The sequence below is a fragment of the Prosopis cineraria genome, unplaced genomic scaffold, assembly GCF_029017545.1.
Source record: "Prosopis cineraria cultivar Desert tree isolate PC_DT_omini unplaced genomic scaffold, ASM2901754v1 PC4, whole genome shotgun sequence".
NCBI classification, from domain to species: Eukaryota; Viridiplantae; Streptophyta; class Magnoliopsida; order Fabales; family Fabaceae; genus Prosopis; species Prosopis cineraria.
This window is the reverse complement of record NW_026555335.1, coordinates 34,015,770-34,039,823: the sequence shown is the minus strand read 5'-3', so window position 1 is coordinate 34,039,823 and position 24,054 is coordinate 34,015,770. Positions and strand designations below refer to the sequence as shown.

The 24,054-nt window shown below is 27.9% G+C and overlaps 1 pseudogene; it reads right to left on the bottom strand.

The window, feature by feature from the left end:
- The window catches only part of LOC129308712 (uncharacterized), a 79,377-nt pseudogene that overhangs the window by 24,901 nt on the left and 30,422 nt on the right, over nucleotides 1-24,054 (bottom strand).

Below are 24,054 nucleotides of genomic sequence, written 5' to 3'. Positions count from 1 at the left end.
AGAATAATGAAAAGTAGGTCAGTTTTAGACATAATTTTGATATTATTTTTAAAAAATATTTTTTAAAATTAATGGTGATGTGGATAGTTTAGAATTGCTATTTGAAAAAATGTGTATGTGTAAACCTTAGAAAAGTGCTCGTCATTCTTCTATAATAAACTTATAGATTGGTCCCAAATAAAATAGGAAAAAGTGGGCTAGTCCATCTAGCTCAACAATTATTTGGATTAAGAGGTAACGATTTGTCAACTCAATCCAATTCACAAACTATGAATTCCAAAGGTGGGGGAGGGGGGGGGGGGAATTCTTCCTAGTTGAAGATGAATGCACTCTTTCTTACCCTTTTGGTTAGCCATCCCTCTCGCCTCCAGTTAGGCCAAGGAAAAAAAAAAATTATCAGAAGGGAGAAAACAAAGAAACAGAGAGAATATTTAGTATTGCATTCTACATCAAGAAAAGCATTGGTTTTCAATTCATTAGTATTCACAACACGACTACTTAGAAAAAAATTATAATTGTGCTTAGAATCAACTAAGATTAATAAATTGAGATTAGAAAAAAAATCTGTAACTTTAATATTATTTATGTTTTAATATCTTTTTTGTCAGAAATTAATTGGATAAATTAAAATTTGTTTAAATGTGTTAATTTAAAAGTCAGTTGAGATATATAATAACAAGAATAGATATAACATTTCTTATATATATTTTTGTAATTAATTTGATATTTTTAGAAAAATATAAACATGAGTTATAAATATTTTGTGTATTTCTTTTAGAAAAAAAACTTGTATACTTACTCTTATATAACTAATATATTTTTTAAATTAAATCAAGAAATGTGAATTTTTATAAATTATTTATTCTATAATTATTGTATTATAAAACCTTGTTATTAATATTATTAACATATTAAAATTTGCTTGCCTTGATTTGATTGAAAAAAATATATATTAAGTTTATAAAATTAAATAGAGGAAAAATTAAGTTTTTAGTTCTTTAACTTTTAACTCATTTGTAACTTAATCCCTTAACTATAACTCAATACGACTCAGTCTCTCAACTTTTGATTCACCTATGATTCAATCCCTTAACTTTTTTATAACTCAATCCCTTAACTTTTATTGGTTCTCTTTTTTCATGTTAACTTAGATTTCACATCAAAGAATAAGAGGGCGTATTTTAGAATAAGATATGAGCATTTCTTTTGTCCCTCTTATTTGATAAGGATAATTTTTAAAAAAATTAAAAAATAAGGGCTAAGTTACAAATGAGTCAAAAGTTGAGAGATTAAGTTACAGCATATAAGGTTTTCTTTACTAATCCATACTTATTTATAGCAATCCTAAATAATCATGGCATTAACCCCGATGGCTTATCCTACTATGGCTAATCATTTTCAAAACACTTTTGAATTCAGGTTGTATTCTTTCACAAATTGAGATCTCAATTTTCAAATCACTCAAAATTATTTTTCAAGGACATTAATTGGTCCAAAAATAGAGTTTATGATAATTGCGGACACATGAGATATCATTTGATGATCAAAAGATTAAAAATTAATTGAATAATAATAAGTGGGAGTACACAGAGGGATGTGCCATGGCATGTGTACATATGGCATAGCATGTCCCCTGTTGTGCCTCACGTTATGATGAATTGCATAGTTTGATAACAATTGTGCCATTAAATTGACAGCACATAGGCAAACTTTTGCATGCTCCATTTTTTCGTTCGGCATCTGATTGAATTAATCTAGATATCTATAAAAATTTCTTTCCACACACTTGTTAGTGGCATGGGTCTTACTTTCAAATAAGTTCACACAAAAGAGTTAGAGACCCAAACTCATTTTCACACTTTTCATAAATACATAGTGTGCCCAAAACCCAACAATTGTGCTAAAAGCTATAACCAACTTAATGGGCTTAGAACTACCTGTGCAATGCACCACACACATAATATAACTCACATATTTTATTCTCAACTCTTAATCCCTTAACATCAAAACAGACGAGGGAGGTCTAGCCTTGCATGAAACAGTAATAAACATTGCTCAAATAGTAAATTCTAATTCAATTTAACACTTGCCCTAAAATTTTAGCCTTCTAGTAAGTTTGCTCAAATTTATACAGTACATTAACCATACAAATCACAAAGTGCAAGTAGAGATCAAAACATAAACCTAATTAGCATTATCATCATAAATTACAGATTAAAATATAAAATAGGAGGGTTTACACTAGGAAATAGATTCTTAAGCCTTTAGAGCCTTTCCTTTTTTAACACCCAAGCTAGAGCCTATAAAATGTTAAGAGAGAGGGGTAAATATAACTACTTAATAACCAAAATTTCTCTACCTTATTGATAAGACATATTATTTACACACATTTCTTAGCTAATTAGGACCATTTTACATACATTCAGAGTTTCGATATCCATACATATCACATTCTTAGTAGAATTTTGCCTTAGTGTTCAAGTACACGCATTAGGGGTATTTTGATCATATAATATACTTTTTCACCAAATTCAGATCAAGCTAGAGATTTATATCTTTTAATGAGCTAAGATAATTAGTCTAATTAATTTTTATTGATTCATTATAGGTTAAGAATTATTAGAAAAAGACAACATTTTATTGTTGTCTCCCTTAAGGTTTCTATTTAACCTTTGATTTTAGTTCAAGTGAGTGTTTGTCTACATTTGTGTCTTGTGAAGCTTTTATATTCAATTTTCCTTAATCATTTTAATACTTTGGATGAATTAAATATTTTCTATCTTAATCTAATTAAATAAATGTCACACTATGGTTATTTGATGTAATTGTGACCTAGGTGAATTAATGTGATAAATGAAGATATAGTTCAAAGAAAATGAAGAGAGTTTCAAAAGGTCATTTTATTGGATCAAGTCTACATTGGAATTAACACCAATTTCCCTCTAAATTCACTAAGTAGTTTGGCCATTTGTGCAAATAGTTGAATCCACAATCAATTTAGAAGTTTCCATCACTTTTCTCTCATTTTCTTATGGCTATTTTTGTGCAAACACATTTCCATTCAGATTTCTCACTCATTTTCACATCTTCAAATATTTTTCTCTCATTTTCTCACTTGTTCTTCAATTTTCTCATCCAATCAATTACCCATATCTCTCTCATTTCTCATCCAAATCACACGAAACCACTTTCATTCATCTCCTTTTCTTAATCTCATATGAACTCTCTAAATAATTCAAGAATTGAAGGCTCAAATCAACTATGAGAGAAGGCAAGAGTTTTGTTCAAATGTGGAAAAGCTTGATGGCTTCAACTATGGTGATGGAAGGCTAGAGATCATGGAGAATTCCTAGAAGGGAGATGGAAGAGATGGAGTTCACACCTTCTTCAATTGGCTAAGGATATTCTAACCCTATATTCTCTTCATTTTACTTCAAGTTGTAATTATTAGAATATAAAAGAAGTTCCATATGTAAAGATTAGAAAATAGATAATAAATATTTAAGTTTAAAAAATATCTAACCAAATGGCTTAAATTATTTTTTGGTAGAGTATACTTTCCTTAAGAATATTTAATATAAGAAATCTAGCACAATATCAACAGCCATTCAATTAGGGACAAAAAAACAAAAAATAGAGAAAAAAGAAGAAAAAGAATGAAAGAATAAAAGATGGAAAAAAGAGATTAAAAGAAGAAGAAGAAGAAGTTGAAGAGATTTGAGGCTTCTAAGACTATAAAAAACTACAAGGCCAAGCAACAAGAAAAAGAAGGAGAAAAAAGACAAAAAAAATAGTAGATGGAATATTAGAACATAAAAAAAATCTCACATCTGAAGATAAAAAAATGGATGATAAATATTTAAACTTAGGAAATATCTGACCAAATGACTTAAGCTATTATGGTGGAGTATACTATCATTAAGCATATCTAATATAAGAAATCTAATAGTAATGCTAAATTTAGGATACAATTTGATTGATTCATGAACTCTAATTTGAGATCATCATCTTTTGTAATGAATGAATGATTGTAGACTTTTTTCATTTGCCTCATTCAAAGCATGAATTTCATCTATATCATGTTGCTACATAATCTTGAGTTAATGTGATATGATTTGTCTTGAATTAGCCTTGAATTTGTTCATTGACTTGAATTGAGTTGTTGCATAATCTTGTAATGCATGATTCATGTCTCTTTCTTGCTTGGCTGTGACTATGCCTAGGGAATGCACACTAGAAAACCTAATATAGATGGTTGGCTGTAGTTCTCTTCACCTTAATCTAGGGATTTGAGTTAGGTTAACTAGCTAATCTAATTAGGTTTAATTGAATCTAGGTGAAACTCAATCTAGTGAAGAAGGTAACCTTAGTTAATCATATAGTGGGCAATGAAATCTCTAATATTGAATCCCTATGAATCTCCATAATTGACAAAGGGTATTTCATCCATTTCATTTAGCTTAGCTTGCATTAGTTTTCGTAATAGCTTAGCGTAGTTCAAACTCTCAAACATTTTGGTAATTTATTCATTTGGTAACCTCACTTTTGAATTTTAGACACCCACTAGAGAGATGTCCTAGGGTTAACACTATATTACATTAGGGTTAAAACTAATATTATTTTGATAAATGTGTGATTAGCCTAGTCAAAACTTGATGCCATTGTCGAGGAGTGTGCTAGATTTAATTTTGAGATTATTTTAGTGTTTAATTTGTATTTTTGAAGCATTTTCTTTTGATGGAATTTTTCTGGAATTTTCAAATTTTGTGCTGTAATTTTTGTTTTTGCGTTTTCAAGTGTATTTTGTGTCTTTGTTTTAGTACATCTTTATGTGTTTAGTTGTTAGAATTTAATTGTGAGCATTTTCTATCATTTTTTGAATTAATTTTGAATTTTTGGTGAATTATTTTGTTGCTGGGATTTGCTGGAAGTGCTGGACAGATTTGAATTCTTTGATTGTTTTTAGTGTTTTGCACTTGTTTAGTGTATCTTAGGTGCATTAATTTCTTTTTCATTCATTTTAGTGTTGACAGAACTAGCATCAACTCCCCCGTGATGCATTGCACAGGAAGCATTCACTAAAACAGAATCAATTAAAAGTAATTAATGTAGTAAATAACATAAAAAAGATTATACAAGTTAAACACCAAATTCTATGATGAAATTTGCTATACATTCAATGAAAACAATGCATTGCAATCAATGATGTATTTAAAAGGACTAACAATCAAAGAAGTTAACATACTTACAAATAATTTTGCACAAAAAAACCGAGCTTACAAAAATAAAAAACTTATCACAATAAATGAATGCATGACAGCATTGCATAGAACTATACTGAAATGTCATCACCACTTATTGTATGCACATTACGAAAAACTTCTCTATAAATAACATTGATAGTTTCTGAGACATGATTTCCATCCCCATACAACAATATCTTCAAACCTTCCATACTTCTTACCCTAGATAGAGCAACATACAATTGTCTATAGGTAAAAATAGGCTTCAGAATATATACTCTAACATAATGCAAAGATTGATCTTGACTCTTATTAATTGTCATGGAAAATGAAAGGGTGATTGAAAACTGTCTTATTTTCACATGAAAAGGCCACCTACTTTTAGAAGGACCATATGATGTATTAGCACCTTGTTATTAGACATTGATCCATTCATTATTATAGCTTCAATAAGAGATTTACTAAGATAAGTTACCTATAATCTTGTTCCATTGCAAAAAGTTGAAGATTGATCAATATTCCTTAATAGTATTGCTGGTGCTCCAACTTTCAAACATAGCTTATGTAGAGGTAATCCAAAACTATTGATAGTGTTCAAGAATTCAGTTGTGTACAAATAATCAAAAGAGTCACTGTCTTGGGTAGATTTGTAGACTGTATCACAATTAAAATACTCTACAAAATCACCAAGCAATATAGAACACATAATCATTCAATTGATTCACACTTTCAATTGTTAGTGCAAGAATTGCTCTATCATTAAAGTAATTGTAATTAGATAACTTCTCTAACATATCTAGGTATGTTGAAGAGATGATTGCATTGATAGGATCCCTATAGCCAACAATCAACAATTCAGGAGGGATCTCAGTATCAACTATTCTATCATGCGATAATCTTAACTTACCATCACCTACATCTAATAAACATTTGAAAAATCTATTTAACTTATCATGATCATACTTTGATGAAGCAAATGACAACCTCATATTCTTTGTCAAATTGAAAACTATGCAATAATTCTAAAGATGTGAAGAACTAATGCAAGTATTAACAATGGTAGCCTTGTACCTTTAGGAATTACAGGAAGGGTTTGTCAAAAATCACCTGCAACCACCAAAAATTTGATTCGAATGCATTATATCCCTCAATGAATGATTCAATACTTCAATACAATACCATTGAACCATTGATGCTTCATCCCATATGATTAATTTAGTGCATTATATGAGTCTTGTCAGTGGAGAATTTTACTTTATAACACAAACATAATCTTCAATAATTTAGATCGGGATTGTAAATATTGAATGAGCAGTTTTGCTAGTAGGTAAAAGTGTTGAAGCAATATCACTTGATGCAACAGTTAAAATTCTCCTTGGGCTCAAATTGAAGGTGTTAATGCATTCCACAAGCAAGTCTTCCCAATTCCTCCAAACCCATGCACAAAGAAAAAAACCACCTTTCAATGAATTTAATGAAGTCATTACAGTATCAAAAATATATGAATAAGTTATTTCTAAAGAAAATGTGTACTCTTATTATTAGAAACAATCATGTTCAAGATATAATTGGACACTGAATGTAGATACCTCCTTTAGGCAATGATTTAAACTTTAATTTACTTTGTTGTGAGGGAGCAGTCCCTTTTGCTAAACTCAATCCCCATTGATTTATCATTGTATTTATTAATGTAGGTTTCTTGTGTAGTATAGGAAATATCATCTACTTCTCATTTTTCATAATTTGTTTCTAATTCTGTTAATCACGTGGTAGTTGGGGGCTAAAGACAAAAAATGTTATTTTTTATGAAAAATAAGAAAATAATTAAATTTTATTGATATGGGAATTATATTTAAAAGTATCTTATAATTTAAATAAGAGTAAGTACATATGTACTTACCATAGGTCAAGTAGCATGAAGTGAAGGAGCCTAAGAGATTCATGAAACCAAATGTGATCATCTCCTTGTTCCTATCATGAGGGGTATTTTCGGCTGGCCAGCACGGAGCTTCTTCCTATTGCTATCCCTTCCCATCAATGATTTAAAAATCAGATTAAATTAAACAGTTGGATTAGTTGTACAATCAACTGGAGCCATTAATTGCTCGGTTTAAAACAAAAAAAAAAACTATATGAAGAGTTGGACCGGATTAAACCACTTTCAATTGGGAACCAGATCCAGTTTTTAAAAATCAAACAAATCAAAAACTAACCCTTTTTTTTGGAAAATGACCTATTTTTTTTAATCATTGGATGTTATGTCGTATCATGTAGCTTGTTAAGTCACGATAAATTTAAAATATTTGGTTTTATTTTTTAGTTAATTAGAAAATTCATATTTATTCCTTATATTTAGATTATTATATATATATATATATTAATTTAGCTATTACGTCATTGGTTCTACTATTGGTTTAATTCGATTGAACCATCTAAATTGTAAACTGCTAGCCTTTATGATTTAATATTCAATGTGGTTTTGAAAATATTGCTTCCTACAAATAAAGAAAATTAAAATAAATAAATATATTTTGAAATAATGTTGCTGATGAGTTAGAAATGAATTCTTACTGTCAATGACAAAACGCCTGTGACAGTGCCAGTTTTTAGAACTGCGGGTAGATAATTAGGATTAAAGTTTAATATAAGCGGATGGATAGAGGATTTAAGCTTCGATCTAGATGTCCCACCTGGAGTAAAATAAATACATGTCTGCCATGAGAATTTTGCCATGAAAGAGAAAAGAAGAAACGGAATTATTATCTAAGGTGCAAATACGATGATACGAATAAAAATAGTTAAGTTTAATTAGTACCCGTTAGATTTCCTATTTTTAAAAATATTGTTTATTTTAAAAATAAAAAATTTATTTAAAAATGTGTTTTATTTATTTATTTCATAAACAAAAATGTTAAATTAATTGTTTTCAAAATTTAAAAATCCTAACATTTTTTTGATATTTTACTACTTTTTGTCTTGTAAAATTAGAGAAAAGGCAAAAGATATCATTTTTTATTAATGCTATCATGTTAATAAAGTAAATAACTCTTTCACCCTTTTTATATAAAAAAGGTTTAAGTGAGTTAGGTTTCGATGACTCACTATAACCCATGTATGCCTGTAAACTCAAAAAAAAAAAAAAAAATACTTACATAGCTATATATATATATATATATAGATATAGATAGATCAACTACCAACAAGGTTTTCATATTAGCAATGAGATTTGACCATACAATCTTATAAATTATAGGCCAAATTCTTAATAACTAGATCAATCTTTGCCGATACTCTTTCATACTTTATTTCACCATTTTATGTATGTTTTTCAAAATAATGATTTAAATTTTTTTCAAATTTTTTTTTTGTTTTCAAAACTTCTTCCAAAATTTACTCTATAGATTTATTTTAAGGACGTAAAAAACAGATAACATAACCAAACAAGTTCTAATTTTTTTTTAAAAAAAAATTAGCTTCCTTGAAATGCATGTGAAAATAATTATATTAATGTAAGAAATTTTAATATACTGAGTGGCTATTTTAGGAAAAAAAATATTAATTGCCCTTATAAATCCACCAAATGCCTTATATACTATAACACATTTAACATTACAAAACATGCCTTACATTTAATGCAACACGATTAATAAAAAGAGTGATTAAGTAATTATTATTAATTGATTAACTCGCAATTTAAATTCCATGATTTTGGCCTTTGACAAGGTAGGTGAAAATAGCTCCAACGATCACTATTATTATTGGAGTTATATGTCACAACCTATCTTTTAAAAAGGAGAACCTATGAGGTCAAGGTATTTTTGAAGATGCCTAGGATGATATAAAGAATTTCAAGAAAGTCTAGGATGTTTAAGAAAAATTTATTATGTTCCAAAATATTCTAGAAGCATATGAAACAATATAGAAATATCTAAAAATTTATGAAGGAATGTAAAAATGTCTAAAATATTTTAGGATGTTTTAGAATATTTCAACATATCTTAAAAAAAATCTCTAGAGAGGCTTTGTAAATATCTAGAATAGTGTTTTAAATATTATCATAGAATCTTTTAGAGAAGCATTGTAGATCGTTAGATTATATTGATCTCCAACCGTCCATTAAGGAGGTGAGAAAGTTTCGGAACAAGGGGAAAGTCAATAAATACCCTTAGACCTCTCATTGTAACCAACAAGCGCAAGTAAAGTTTCAAGCTCTAAAGTTCTCTTAGCAAGTTCTCTACTCTCTCACTTGTTCTAAGTGTTCTAGCTGCTTTTGCCTACAATTGAGAAGGTTTAGCTAACTTAGCAAAGAGGTTGATTAAGTTAAAGATGACATGGTTCAAGGATAAGGGAGTTTCAAAGTCATGACATATATCTACCACCCAAATGAGCTTTTTAGTTCTCCTCTTTTGCAAATTATATATGTCCCAATGAATTAATAAATATCTAATTTAACTTCACATGTCAATGCCCAATACGACAATTTTTTTAAGGTTAAAATACATGAAATTTTCTAAATTTTAAAACAATTTCATATAATCTTCTTCATCTTTAAATATTTAAAATTAACTCCCTAACCTTTAATTTTATTTTTCAAAACCCCTACTGTTAATTATATTATTTTTTATAAGGGTTAAAATGTTATTTAACTAAAAAATATCATTAAACAAAATATTATATAGTAGAACTATGGTTAATCAATTTCTTATATTTTTGGAATGGTTAAGATATTGATAGTTAAAAAATATTAATATTATTATCACCATATAAAATTTTAATATTTATTTTTGTATCAGTGTTATTTTTTTTGTTATCAATAATGCATAATTTTTTTAAAAAATATAAATAAAAATTTATCCATATGCATTGCATTAATCTAACTCAAAAATATAAATAAAGAAATAAAATTATGCATCATTTATAACAAAAAATGGATAAAACTAATATAAACATAAATATTTAGAATTTTATACAGTAATAATAACTTTTTTTGGCTATAAATGCCTCAACTAATCAAAAAATATAAGAAATTGATTATAAATAGTTTTATAATATAATATAAATTTTTAATAACATTTTTTAGTTAAATGACATTTTAAACATTATGAAAAAATAATATAATTAACAATAGGGGCTTTGAAAAATAAAATTAAAAGTTAAGGAGGTTAATTTTAAATTTTTTAAAAGTGAGGGATCATATGCAACTACTTTAAAATTTAGAGGACTTTTATGTAGTTTAACCATGTTTTAACACAAAAAAAAAAAAAAAAAACGCAAAATTGACTTCAAAAGTAAGTTATCAGTAAGGACTTTCTAGTAAGGACGAAAATAGATAAAAAGGAGTGAAATAATAATAAAAAAGACATTTTTAAAAAAATAATTTTTTTAATTCATATAACTATATAAGATCAGAGAAAAGAGGGATCTCTTACCACATACTTGGTGAACATCAAGAAAGCAACGAAGGTGAGTGACTGTGGGCTCCCACCTTATCTGTTTTAGGAAATGTAGTAACATGTATAAATAAAACGTATTTGCTTATTAATTTGCTTCCCAACAAGAACAATATCATATAAAATATAAAATTTGCTATTGGTGAATCTGTACAATGATCAAGTTAATTAAATGCTCATAAGGAAGAATGACAAACTCACACACCCATGCCTTCACCATATATATAAGGTAAAGAATTCATAACAATCCCTATTTAAGGACATGTGGATTGTCATTGAATCAAGAACCTCTTGATGAAAATATAAATTTAAAATAAACTAAAATGCATATAACCCCTGAAAATTATATCAGTTGTATATAACCTCCCTGATCTCTGAAACTTGACCATAGACCCCTTAACCTTAGATTTGAATTCAATAACTATATTTAATATAGTTATTGAGTACTTGTATCATCTAAACCATTAAAATATAAATTAATAATTTAAATAAATTCACTCATTTATTAATCTTAAGTGAAGTATAAATTCATAACTATTTATCTGAATTTTAATGATTGAATGCCTGTATTAAGTACAGTCATTGAATTTAAATCCCTTAACCTTTAACCTTTGAACGTTCCCTCAATAACTTTGTTAAAAAAAATGATATAATGGGGGCTTTACTTGAATATGTGGTAGTCAACATGGTTTTAGTGATGCCTCTAGGCTCGAAAAGTATTTATAAAGGTACTTATAAATTACTCACCACCAACAATATCCGTATTTATAAAGGTACTTATAAATTACTCACCACCAACAATATCCTTACATCAGTAGCAAGATTTGATTCCACGATCTTGTAAGCTAGGTTGCACAGATACCGATATGCATATCCAATATGTCGATACTTTAATTTTTAAAAATATAAGATATGATAGATTTTCAATATGTGTATATATATTATAAAAAATATTAAAAATTTAATTTTAATTTTAAAAATATTCAAATTAGCATACATATATAGTCCTTTATAATAATACCAAGTGTAAAATATAATCATTAATTATATTTTTATTTTATCTATAGCTAATTGCTTACCATATAATATCAACATCTCCTTTTCGATCATCATAAGATTACATTTTTACATTTTTATAATTAAAAAAATGTAATATTTATTTTTTTATTACATTCAAAACTTATTTTTTATGAAAAATATAATCTTTGACTTTAAAAGAAAATTAAAAAATGATATTAGTAATAAAAAAATTTAATATCGCAAGTTTTAATAAATTTAATTTTTTTAAAAAAAATTTTGTTTTTCAAGTATCGATCAGCAATTTAGAAATATCGGATATATATTAAAAATTAAAATTTTTTAAAATTAAAAAAAAATATTATTTTAATATTTTAATTCATAGATACGTATCGAAAAAGTATCAATATTGGATATGATATCGATACGAATACGTTAGGAATTTGAAATATCGGTGCTTCATGGCTTATAAGTTATAGGCCAAATCCTTATCAAATGGATCAACTTTTAATTTCTTGGTAACTATTGCGTGACAAATTTAATTTTGAGAAATTTTTGTGTGGATCAACCTCTAAACTTTGAAAATAAAACTACTTCCCATTAATAACTTCATTAAATTATAAAAAAATTGATACGATGGGTGCTTCACTTGAATATGTGGTAGTTGACATGGCTTCAATAATACTTTTAGGCTTAAAATGTATTTACAAAAGTACTTACAAATTGCTCACTACTAACAATGTTCTCACATTGATCAACAATTGGATTTAATTCCACTATCTTATAGGTTATGAGCCAAATCCTTAATAAATAAATCAACATTTAATTTCTTGGTGAAACCATGGCCTTTTCATACTTTTTTTTGGTTGTTTGTATTGGATGCTCGTTGTGCTTTTCACAACTTTTGCATGAGAGATTTAATTTTGAAAAATTTTTGCATGGACCATCTCATTTGTATATTATTCAACAAAAACATCCAATGTCAAGTTTATTTAATTTGATGTGTTATCTCTCTGATTTATGAAACTTTATATAAATTATTTTTATTTCTAGTATTTTCTCTTCCATCTCACTATGGTGATGGTAGAAAAAGAAAATATAAGAAATAAATAGATACTCTATTACAAAAAAATCATTAAAAATAATAACATATAAAATTTTATTTGATTGAACTAGTATAATTTTATTAAATAAAACATGAATGAGATGGTACTTATGCAGGATTATATTGTCTAATGTCTAGGATTTTTGTAAATATAAAAAGAGAAAAAATGGAGCCACATTGCAAGTGAACCCAAGAAAAGCCTTTGCAAGAGAAGAAAATAAGTATATATAAAAGGCAAAAGCCAACGCCAAGCCTTTCATCCTTTTGAAATTGAGGAACAAAGCATCAGGTAGTGTCTTTCACACTATTGAATACTATAGTTTCTTTGTCTTCTCTACTTTCTTTGTTTCCCCTGTTCTTCACATTTTCTTGGCGGATTGTTCTTAAAAATTATATCTTAATTAATAATTAATAATAATTTATTTATCATAGGAATTCTGATTGTAATTTCTAGTTGAATTTATATACAGAACAAATATAAATAGAGATCAAAAGACCCACCACCATCTTTTTCTTAATCTGTTTATTTAAAATAAAAAAATGTGATTTTTATATAGTTTGAAAATTTTATAAAATGATATTTTTTGTAGAGATTTTATAAAAGTTTAAATTATTGTATGTTTGTTTACCAAGATAAAAAATAATTATTATTTATTGATTTTTAAATTTTATGATATTTTTGTGTATCTTTGCTCATAAAAAATAATTTATAATTAATTATTTTAAATTTTTATGATATATATATATATATATATTGTAACATCCTAAATTTTTGGCTTAGAAGCTCAAGAACATGTAAGAATTTGGTAAGCTATTAAGCCTAAGTAATCAAAAGTCCCTAAAGTGACCTGGAAATAAAGAATGGTTCTTAGGGACCAAATTGTAATTTAAAGTATTTCTTTGAAAAAAATGTAATATTTTTAGAGACTTTGAGGAAGTGTCAAAAACTAAGAAATGAGCAAGTGCAAGTTAAATTCCAGAAGTGTCCAAGATTTAAAAAAAAAAAAGGAATAAATAAGGCCTAAGAGGGTAACTGAGATAGCTAAGATTAGTTTTGGAGAATGTAACATCCTAGATTTTATGGGCATTAGATTGACGCAGACACCTGGAAGAGCACACATGGGATCAAATTTTGGGCCTAAAGTAGTAGACTTAAGAAAATAAAATAAAATAATAATTGAAGTAGTTAAATTTATTGAATGTTTGAACTAACTTATAAATAATATATATATATATATATTATAGCCAGATAATCTTGTTAAATTTTAAAAGAAATCATATCATTTTAGAATTATCTTTAAATATATTATGAAATTAATAACAACTAAAAAATATGTTTTAACTACAAATTCATAAGTTTAAATTTTTAACCTAGTGAAAACCCTGCTTTTATGTTCATTGAGTTTCCATTCATTCCTCCAAGACAACTAATTGCTTTCGGCAAACTTTTATAGACTCTCACTGAGAGCTCTTCTTGCTTGGTTTTGCTATGTGGTTGCTTGTTAGCTCCAAAAGAACAGGTAAATCGGGATTTTTTCATGTGTATGCAAATTATATATATTTGGTATGATGATTTTGTATGAGTATTTCTCATGTATCATTTTATCTAATTGAGTACAATACTTGTATATAGACTATATATGTGCGCGTGATAAATTGTAAAGAAATTTTAAAGAATGTGATTATAGAATTTAATGAGTTACTTTAATCTTGTCTAGCATGATTGTGACTTATAGTCATGATTCAATGAGGTGCTAGGTTCCTTTTAAAGCTTGTATGTAAGTTATGATTGTCGCATATACATGACATGCATTGGTGAGGGGTTCAGGAGATGAGCTATTGATGTAACTATATATATATATATATATATATATATATAGCATGATTGTGACTTATAGTCATGATTCAATGAGGTGCTAGGTTCCTTTTGGCCGAGTATATCTCGATCTTTGGAGATGCTTTAGTCAAACTAACATATAGGCTAGACCCTCGATAAGGCTATGGTTTCAGTCAGCGGTATAAGGTTGGACGGAGCAATAAAGGGGTTGCCTATTTTGCATATGATCATGTGTTGCATCTAATGTTTCTAAATTGTGTCATTTAAGATTTTATGCTTATAACTAAATAATCATAATGGAATTGCATGTATGCCTATATTATGTTCTCTTGTGTGTTTTTTAGTTATAAATGTATGGTAAAATCTTGAGTTACCGAGACGTTAGCACTCATCACCCTTTTTAACATTTTAGGTAAGCCTAACAGGACAAAGGGGAATGTCTGGAAGCTTGAGTAAGCTTTAAGTCTCATTTTAGTTTGCAGAATAATTATTTATTAGTTTTGGGTGCGTTTCTCATTTGTCTTTGATTTTTTTAAATTGTTTATTATTTATGGATGACTAATAAGAGTGGTTAGTTGAAGCCTGAGCCAATATGAATTGCATAATTGATTTATCTCCGGAGTAAATATTTTATCATAGAACTTTAGCGTGGAGACCTTTATTGAAATAAATATTTGGGTCTTTGTGATGAGGTGTCACACATTTATATGAAGTCTTTAATAAGGATAGACTTTGTGAAATTAAATTTTTATTTGTAGGTTCTTTCTATCTACTATGGTAGACTCTTTTCTACCATGGTAGGGTGTTGCATAAGGTTTTAATTAAATATTAAGGTCAAACATTTATGACCTTGGTAGTCTTTTTAACTAATTTAATTATCTGTCGAGATTAGTTTTAAGTAATTGTTTGTTAGGCAAATCTTTTTATAATCATGGTAGCTTTTGAAAATAAGTCTAACTCTTTTCTAGTATGGTTATATATATAAAAAAAATCAAATAAATTTGAGAACTTGTTTTAAATTTTCATAAGATGGAATTAAGGTTTTAGTTGGTAAGGTTAGGGAGTTACAAAGAATAGTCAATAAAGTTATCAAATTAAATAAAGGTAGAGTTATTTGACAACTTTATTCTTATATCCTAAGTCTCCTAGACAAGAATCACAGTTAGATTCTAAGAATCATAGTAGATCCAAAAAGGGCTTGGTGAGATCACAGTTAAATCTCATGGTCGCAACAAATCTAGTTGAAAATTACTGAGCCACACAATATATGATACTTCTCTAGGAAGATGATGGCCTATAATGAGTTTACAATATAGAGTCCTCTTAAGTTTGGCTAACTATTACAAAAAGAGCATCCTTAACTTTTTCTTAAATATCTCAATGACTAGCTAGGCTAAGAAAGGAAAGAGAAGAACAACACGTAAAAAGAGTAGTAGCCTATCCAAGACCAAATGATAATTATTAATATTTAAGGGTAATTATATGCAAATAAATGTAATAATGAGATGATGAGAATGTGCCTAGAATTAAAAATAAACAAGAGTAAACATTAACAGGGAAATGTTAAGCTCAACTACGGCTAAAATATAATTTCTAAAAGTTTTTTGTCTTACAGTATAATTACATAAAATTATCCAAAATTTAGGAAAAATTAAAGGACATTATAGTCTATGAAAAGAAGAAATATTGGGAATAGTAATACCAATATTTATGGTTAAGAATTTCTTGAGGACTTGATTATCGAGGTTATATTATATTAGGACAAGAAAATGTCCAAAACTCCTTCCCAAAATTAAAAACTATCAAGAGGCTAATAAAGTCCATTAAACTTGTGAGATGGCATGATATTGGGCAGCAAATGAAGGAGGAATTTTAATATTACTTGGCCTAAATAAAAGGGAAAAATGCTTGGTTAAAATTAACGTGGGAAATTAGATAATTTGGAATCCAAATTTTACCAAAAATGTTTTAATCTTCCACTCAAACCTCAAACACCATTATACCTGTTTCATCTTCCTCACTTTCGATCAGGCCAAGGAGTGCGAAGAGAGAGAATTTCTAAGCTTCTTCCATGGTGAATGCATGAGAGGTTTAGAGAGAGAAAAGAAAAATCAAGCAAAAGCATAATCAAAATCACATTTCTTCCTCAAAGTGCCTTCATACAAGTTGTTCTACTCTTCGAGAGCAATAATCCTATGATTTTAGATTCTTGAGAGGAGGATTTTGGTGCAGCCAGAAAGTGTGAAAATTGGAGAATCCAAGAAAAGAATTATCGAAAAGGAAAGATGTAAGTACAAGTTTTATTTTGAGCTAAGTATCTTGAAATTTAATTAAGTTTTTATGGAGTTGTGCTGATACCCTATTTTTGTAATGAGGAGACCATAGGATTTTGATGATTTTAAGATCATAGAAATGATGTTGAAAGAGGTTTAGGCATGATAGAATAAGTGTTTAGCAAGTTTTGTTAAAAATTGGAAAGCTTAAATTTAAGGGGAGGTGCTGTCCAATTTTCTTCATGGTAAAGCAATGAATTTAATCAAGTTTAAATATGATTTTAAAACCTAGTCTTGAGCCTTGAAAAATGTGAAGCATGAAAAAGCTTGGAAGCAAGCACAATATAAGGTCTTAAGTACCCATAATTACTGCCAATGCTGGTTCAAGGGGAAGGAGGTTGAATTTGTTAAATTTGAGTTCAAAAATGAATTATTCATGAAAAATAGAGGGGGAAAGTGATGGTACAAAAATTTTATGTCAAAGGAAAAATAAAGTGAAAAATTAAGATAATGAAAGTAAGAATTAAATAAAGAGTAAGTTGTCATAAATTGATAATGTGATTATTGGCTCTAACAATTGACATATATATTCTATGGAAAATATTTAGGGCCAATGAGTGTCATGGAACAGAGCTTGGAGGTTTGGTCATGGGGGATCAAATGGAAGCAAGGAAAACAAAGAAGAACTAGTAAAGCCAAAAGGTAATAAACTTACCCTTCTTTGCATGCTTGATATTTGTGCTTACATGATGATATGCATGATTTGTTTCCTTAATTCTTTGAATCATGAATGAATGTTTGAAGCTCTATTTTTAAGTGTTTCATGGTTCATGTATGATGTATGAACATGAAACATGTCAATAAGTTAGTAATGAAGTCTTGTAATGCAAGTGTATATAATGTATGAAACTTTTGCCTTGTATGCTTGAATGGTATTGTTTGCTACTGAGGCTCACTCAAATCTCAACTCCAATGACTAAACATGCTAGATTATAAGACTTTAAAGGAAGAGCTAGAGCAAAAGCAAAGGTAAGTGAACTAGGAAATAATTTTTCCTGTGGCATTACTTTTATAGAAATGAGAAATGTATAAATAAGTCCATAAGCTATGTAAATTTATGATGAGACCTTGATATGTATAAGTGACATAAGATGATGTATGATGGCTAATTATGAGTCCTAAACTAGCCTTAAAATCATGATTTTAATATATAGGATTGGGACTGTCCAATTTAGGCTATTTTCAAAGGAAGGTTAATATTTCAGTATATAACCTACAATAATCTATGTCTAATGCTCATGAAAATTTTTATGAGCAAACTATACACCTAAATATTTTCAAAAAGTCCTAAATCAGTTTATTTGGATATGTACAACTTGAGTTATGAATTTTTCAAGTTATCACACAGATTCTGTCAAAGAAACAGAGCAGATTTGGAAAATGAATCATCTATAATATTTGGAATGAAAAAGGTTTAAAACTTATTTTTACCATATAAAGTACTTCCAGAGATTTCAATATAATTTTATATAATTCTCATACGAATTTTATAGATTTAGTTATAAATTTTTAAAGTTCAGAAAAAATTCTGAACCTACCAAATAAGCGGTAACCCAATGACTAAGGTGTGAATTTAATCTTTAGGCTTCAATTTCCATTTTCCCTAAACCATATCACTTCTAGTTGCCTAAAAAAAATTTTAAAATTAGGTTTTGACATTTTGATATCAAAGCAGGTTCAGGCAAAGCCCATATGAGAATAGATATATGGGTTACATGAGTGTGATTTTAGAAAATTAAGTTATGAGTATGAGATAATTGCTCTAAATTATGTGGTTATGTTAGGCTTAGTATAATTGATCATGAGTTAGATGCATAACTATATTGCAAGCTCAGTAGAAAATTTTGAATGTTTGAATTGAATGATTTATGTATGTTGAGTATTATGTTCAAAAAAGTATAATAATGAACATGTGATCATACGAATAGGAAATTGTCTAAGATATCAAAGGTTAAAAAGAATAGATGTTAGCCAATCCTAATAAATTTCTTGGGAAAGAAAATAAAGATGAATGGACAAGGATATTAAAGATGATTGATACACCAATAATGGTATAATAGAATGAATATGTTTCCCTAAATATTTAGATCCTCAATAAAATTTTGGGGTTAGATAAAGTACCAATAATGATGTGAGGTACATGAATAGAGTCCTTAGTCAAGTAATGAATTTTAATATGTGATTCCTTGATATGATACTTCAATGATGGCATGCTAGTAGAAGAGTTATTGTGAGTAGTAAGAGTTTTCTAAAAAACCTATATGTAGTTGACTACTAGACCTAGTAAGAGAAATTCTTGCCCACGAAGTTTTCTCAAGAGAGTGGGAATTGGTCCTCTGAAAGAAAGAGAAAGTGCAGCCGAGGCAAGGCAAAGCAAAGTTGACCTTACTTTAATGAAAGCATAAAGTAAAGGTTGGCCAAGAATAATGTAGGGATCAAATATCCCTCAAGTGAGGTAGGATTCTAAAGAAGATTTAAAGGGAAGTTCTCTTACACTGCAAATAATTAGATAACTATCAAGTTACTACCATATTTAGCAACTAGACAAATACCACCACCACAACAAAAGATAAGTCCAGTAGCAAGACAACAATGATAGTTTCTCATGAGAAAGTATAGGTAGCCACCAACTCAAAATTAGGAGACCCCCCACTAGAGGGTAATGAATAGAGATCAATGTGATCTATAATTAAGTAAGCCAAACAGGGGGAATGTTTTGTGGTTTAGCACAAAAGCATAATGGCAACCTAAGTCTCAAGAGAGTGAGGCAGCCTTAAGAGAGTTAAGGCAATAGAATGAATTCTTTCTACAATGTCTAGACTTAGTGGAAGCGGTAAGACTTGTAAGAGTTGAAGTATCATTTAGGCGATACAAGAATGACATAAGCATAATGTTAAGTCAAATGGCCACAAAGATAAATAAGTGGCTAAGAATTATAAATGCATAGTAAAAGAATAAATGAGAAGGCTTGAAGAAGCTAGCAAGCTAATGAAGTAGACAAGATGCCTAAGTTAATGAGAATAAGAAAATCAAATAGCTTAAAGAAGTGGTGATTATTCATAAAGAAAAGTATGAAAGAGAAAATATCACCTAATTGAGACCAATTAATGGCTCAAGATCCCATTGAAAATGAAATAAACATGTTGAGCAAGCTGATAAAAGTAATAATTGATAGGGTTTAAAGCTATAAGTCTTGAATTAGATGTATTCAAGCAAGCTAAGTATGAGATAAGAATGTAGAAGAGTTACAAATATAAGTGAATAGATGGAGTATAAAGAGTTAAAGCTCCAAGGAAAAGTTAAAAGCGCCTATGTAAATAGGAAAGCTTGGAAAAATAATAAAAAAGTATAAAAAAAATAGAGTACAAAAAGACTTAGAAAAGCAAAAATTTCAAGTCAAAGCCAAGGTGAAGTGAGAAAAGTAAGAAATGTTTTGGCATAAAATCAACAACTCAAATAGAAAGACAAAAATTTGAGCAAAAAATACTATCATTTAAGTAAAAGAGATAGTAAAAGAGGTCAGAATTCATCAAGCAAAGGAGAAGTAATAGTACAAGAAATGGAGTTTGTGTGATAAAAGCATGAAAAGGAAAATAATAAGAAGAAAAATGCCCCATACTAAAGGAAATAGAAGGGCCAAGAGTCAAGTTAGAAGAGTGACATCAAAGATATCTCCTAAGTAAACTCTTGGTAATGAAATTTACATTATCAAAATAGTATGAGTAGAGGTTTAATCCTCAAATTTTGAGGACAAAATTTTAATGAGAGGGAGGATAATAACATCCCAAATTTTTAGCTTAGAAGCTTAAGAATAAGCCAAAATTCAGTAAGCTACTAAGCCCAAGTAATCAAAAGTCCCTAAAGTGACCTGAAAAGAAAGAATGGTTCTTAGGGACCAAATCATAATTTTAAAGTATCTCTTTGGCAAAAATATAATAGTGTTAGAGACTTCAAGAAAGTGTCTAGAATTAAGAAATGAGCCAAGTTAAATTTCAAAAGTGTCCAGTATTAAAAAAAGGAATAAATAAGGCCTAAGAGAGTAACTGAGGTAGCTAAGATCAGTCTCAAAGAATAATCAGCAAATTTGCCAAATTAAATAGAGGTAGAGTTATTTAACAACTTTATTCTTATGTCCTAAGTCTCCTAAAAAAGGATCGTAGTTAGATCTTAAGGATCATAGTAGATTCAAAAAGGGCTCGGTGAAATTACAATTAGATCTCATAATCACAGTAGACCTAGTTGAAAATTACTAAGCCACACAATATATGACAGTTCTCTAAGAAAACGATGGCCTATAATGAGTTTGTAATATAGAGACCTCTTACGTTTGGCGTTATTATATAGAGAGTATTCTTAATTTTTTCTTTGATATCTCAATTACTAACTAGACTAAGAAATAAAAGAGAAGATCAACAAGTAAGAAGTATAATAGTAACCTTTCTAGGACTAAATGATAATTATTAATATTTAAGGGTGATTATATGCAAATAGATATAGTGATGAGATCATGAGAAAGTGCCCAAAATTAAAAATAAACAAGAGTAAAGATTAACCAAAAAATGTTAAGCCATGAGATCATGACTAAGTTGCCTCTTGTTTAAAAAAAAAATTTATGTGAAAAATTGTGATTTCTCGTTTAATATTTACAATTCGCATGATAAAAGTTGTGATTGGTTATTTTTAAAATTTAGACTTCAATGATAAAAGAATTTTCACTTGAAAAATTGTAATTTTTTGTTTAATTTTTGCAACTCAAAAAATAATAGTTGTGATTGTTTGAACAAAAGTTGTGATTAGTTATTTTCAGAATTTAGACTTCAATAACAAAAGAAATTTCACATGAGAAATTGTAATTTCTGGTTTAATATTTGCAATTCACAAAATAAAAATTGTAATTTCTTAAATAAAAGTAATGACTAGTTATTTTCAAAGCTTGAATTTCAATTATAAAAAAAATTTCATGTGAAAAGTTGTAATTTCTTATTTAATTTTTGTTTTTCATAAAAAAAATTATGATTTATTAAAAAAAAGCATTGGCATTGATTATTTCAAACAAGGGGCAATTCAATCATTTAACTTAAACTCATTAATTTTAAAAAAGTACCTAAGGACTTGAGAGAAATTATGGTATTGAAATTTTATTGTCATTTTCTATGTGTATGTATATCTTTATTTTCATTGCATCACCCACTAGATCACCCTTAGAATTTATCTAAATTAAGTTCTCAAAATTAAAAAAAAACATATATTTTTGGGAGAATGACAATTATGTCCAAAAATATTAAATTAATATCAATTAAGTTTCCCAATTTTTTTTTGAAAATAACTTAAAAATATCGATCCAAATGATTATAAATCTAGGAATTTCAATTAAAAATAAGTATTTAAATATCAAATGTAACTTTTAGATTGTAGTAGACATTTCTATTTGTAACTATTTAAATTTTTATTTATAATTCATTTTGTAGAAAATTTTGTTGAGGATCTAACTGTCATTAATTCATTCTTTTAAAACCTAATTGTCATTTTTCCTATATTTTTTAATTTTCATTCTCAGATTTTGATTATTTTTAAATATTAAAAAAATATAATAAAATTTTATAATACATTTTTTCATGAAGAAAAGTTTAAACAAACATGCCAAACCATTAATTTTTTATATGTTTCGTATAAGGTTTAATTTTCTTTTATGAAAAGACTGAAGGTTTCTTTTGTTTTGTTTTGTTTTTTTTTTGTTTTTGGCCAAAGAGAAGACTAATTCTCATTTTCAATCAAGTTAGTTGGATTTTAGATCTTAAAAAAATTAAAAATATTACTAGTGTTAGTTAGAAGATAAATTATGCAAGAGAAAAATATGTAATTTGATCTTATATTCAAGATTTGTGACAAGTATACGAAAGGATAAGTAAATAGAGAGAAGCTTTGAAAAATATACACATTTTGATACGATTGAAAACAAGTATTTTAAGTACATATTTTTGTTTTTGTTTTTAATTTTTTTGTAAGAGTAATGTACTATTTAATTATTATATATTTTCACTTAGGTATAATTTTTAAACTTTCATTTTATTTTAAATTTAAATGTTCTTTTATCTAATATTAGTGATCTTTCTTTTATATTATAAATATATTTTAAATTTTTTGATAATATCCATTATCTATAAAAAATAAAAAATTACATGTATATCTATTATATTTTTTTTTTGGGATGATATAACTGCTATGCTTTTGTGGTTTTTGTGTTAAACCTGAACTAAATTTACGGTTGCATGGGCTTAAGAGGCTGCATGAACTTTGAACTCAATCTCTAATTAATTTTATAATGCTTTCTGCCTCACTGTTCTAGTTTTAGAATACATGTTTTTTGAATTCTTGCAGTCTCCAAATAAAGTCAATGATAAACTTTTTTTTTCGTCTTTTCAATGAAAAATGATATTCTCAGTAAATTAAGTTAAAAAAAAGGCTTCTACAGTTTCTATAAACTTATAGCTAATTGATGAAGAGTGTCTTCGTACATCAAATTGCAATGCAATACCCAATCTTTACACTAAAACAATCTTGCTTCATCATGATGAGTAAGTTGAATATGACACTGCACAGTTAGTGATCACATGAACTGTAGTAATTTTTTGTTGCCCATATAGCTTTAAACCTTTTACAATGCCTGCTACCATGGCTAGATCTCTCATCCATACTTGTATTGAAAAAATTAAATTTAATATAAGAGAACACTAATAAGCAATAAAACAATTACACTTGGTGGAAACTATCCATCGTAATATCATTTTGTCTCATATTCTCAATAGAAAAAGTTTCATTGTCCTAGTTGAACCTGTCTAGGAAGTTTCCCATCATTTTCATGTTTCAATGTCATATTCTAGTGGCAAAATCAACTTCTATAGGCATCCATACTGAAATATCACACCTTATCCATGAACTCATAACCAGTCATCAACAAAGAACATGAGGGTGATGTATTCTGGCTAAAATTCATATCCAAAATCTTTTTGGGGCTAAGAAAAATTTCTTTAACTAGCTTACATGACAATTCTCCTATAATATGATCATG